Source organism: Triticum aestivum, chromosome 1B, assembly GCF_018294505.1.
Source record: "Triticum aestivum cultivar Chinese Spring chromosome 1B, IWGSC CS RefSeq v2.1, whole genome shotgun sequence".
NCBI lineage: Eukaryota > Viridiplantae > Streptophyta > Magnoliopsida > Poales > Poaceae > Triticum > Triticum aestivum.
Genome location: NC_057795.1, coordinates 86,592,409 through 86,594,908, shown reverse-complemented (window position 1 = coordinate 86,594,908; position 2,500 = coordinate 86,592,409).

Below are 2,500 nucleotides of genomic sequence, written 5' to 3'. Positions count from 1 at the left end.
GCACACGAGTCCACATATTCACCATATCAATACACCACTATGGATCCGCTCCCGTCTCCCTACGAGAATGCCATCCATAGCACTCACGCTTATCTTGCGTATTTTAGAGTATCCACTTTCACTTGTCTATGAACTGATATAAGCAACCCAGAGGTCCTTTTCCGTGGACACAGCTATTCGAATAGATGATGTTAACCCTGCAGGGGTGTACTTATTCACACACGCTCTCACCACTTACCGCCGTTTACACGACATGTACTCGGCAACCTTCAAGCGGAAGCCCAACGTGGGTGTCGGCCACGACCTACCTAATCACCTAAGTCTCTAGTCCAGGTTTATCGCCTATTCGGGTTCCATCCATGAGGAGATCCGGCCGGAGTTTCGCTCACAGCCCCAAACGATGTGTACAGGGTTCCGTGACACCAAACGGGCGCCCGGTTTACCCGGCCACGTGCCTACCGCATCACAGCCCACCCCTACGGTCAGCGCTGTCCACGGCCTCCAGCATACTACAAACACCAGAAACTACTTGCAACTCCTGGACAGAGGACAAGGGTGATTAAGAAGCCGAGAGGGTCCATTGGTTTTGGGCCCAATGCGTGGTAGTAGCTGAATCATGGATCACAAACACAGAACTCAGTTCCTGAGGACGGCTGCAATGAGACAACCCACCATGTACTCCTACATGGCCTCTCACCGCTACCTTTACCAAAACGTGTTCACACACTTAGCTCACACACAGTAGGACATGTTCACACACCTCTGATTCATCCCCGATGAATCAGACCTGACTCAACTCTAAGCAGTAGCAGGCATGACAAACAAACATGAATGAGTAGGCACAACAGGGCTCAAATAACTCCTACTCATGCTAGTGGGTTTCATCTATTTACTGTGGCAATGACAGGTCATGCAAAGGATAAAGGGGTTCAGCTACCGCAGCAAGTAACAGAAAAATCGGTGTTGTCCTAATGCATTAAAAGAGAGCAGGAGCGGGAGAGTAGGATTGTATCGGAATGAACAAGGGGGTTTTGCTTGCCTGGCACTTCTGAAGATAACATTGAGTCTTCATCAGTGTCAACGATCACAACGTCGGAACATCCTCTACTGGGAGGGAACAGATACCGGCAACAAAGAAGAAATACAATCAATGCAATGCACAATATGATGCATGCTCATGACATGGCAATATGAATGTGTTTTGGGCTAATGCAACTAGCAACAAGTTAAATGAAGTTGGTTTGAATACAAGATTCAAATTCAAACTCCATATGTGATTATTTAAATGCCCTTTAATTGATTTGTGCTAAACAGCAGCTATAAGTTGTTCTAACATGCATGAAAATGGTACAGATGGATTCCTTGAATTTTTCTGATAATTTTTCATATATAATTTATTAAATTTGGAGTTACGGTTAATTTTCTATGATTTATTGAAGTTTTAGTTATTTTCTGGAATTTCAGAATTAAATTAAATCCAGAAAATACTTATTGCGTCAGCCCCACGTCACAGTGACGTCAGCAGGGTCAACTGGGCGCCTCCAGGTCAAACCTGACCTGTGGGACCCATATGTCAGTGTCACAGGAGTTAATCCCGGTCAAACCCAGCGCTGACTGGGGTTTGACCAGGGGTGGGGCCTACTGTCAGTGGGTCAGTGGCTTAACTAAAAGTAGTTATTAACTTAACCAAAGTTAGCAGGGGCCGGGCCCACCTGTCATGGACCTAGGGGAGGTCAAACCCCTGGTCAGCCGAGGCTAACACGCCGGCGGCTCGTCACCGGTGAAGCCCGAGACGGCGGAGGGGGTCGGAATTCCTCCTCCGGCGACCAAATGGCCGGCGGAGGGCAGCTACGCGTAGCTGGGAGTCGCCCGCATCCATTTGTGCAAATGGCAGGGGCTGAGGTGGCTCGAGCTCACCGGAACGGGGTCCGCGGCGGCGACCGGAGTTCGGGCCAGCACGGGCACGGGGCTACGCTTAGCGAGCGAGCGAGCTGAGAGGCTGGGCGGGCTCCTGGGAGATCCACGAGCTCGAGGTCGTGCTCGGACGCGAGTTCGGTGACCTGCAACGACGGCGGCGACATCGCCGGCGGAGCCGAGCTCGCGGCTCCGGTGGAATCGAGGCTACAGGGCGCAATCGAAGGGGAAAAGAGGGAGGGGAGGCGTGGGAGCTCACAGCGGTGCCGTAGGGGTGGTTAGCCGGCTCGGGGACGCGACGATGGTGGTGAATTGACGATGAAGATCCTCGGCGGCCGGCGATGGAAACGACAATGGTGGCGGCATTGCAGCACGTCCGGGAGGTCCGTAGCTCAACGAGGAGGTGGAGGGGGTTGTGGCGGAGCTCGCAAGCACAGCGAGGGGTCGAGGGGGAGACGGTGGCTGCGGTGGTGCTCGTCGGTGGCGGCGGCTCCGCTCGGGTCCGAGAGGGAGAGAGAAACAGAGGAGGGGGAGAGCTCGGGAGGGAGTGAGGGGCGGTCGGGGAGGCGCGTGGCGTCGTCCGGGC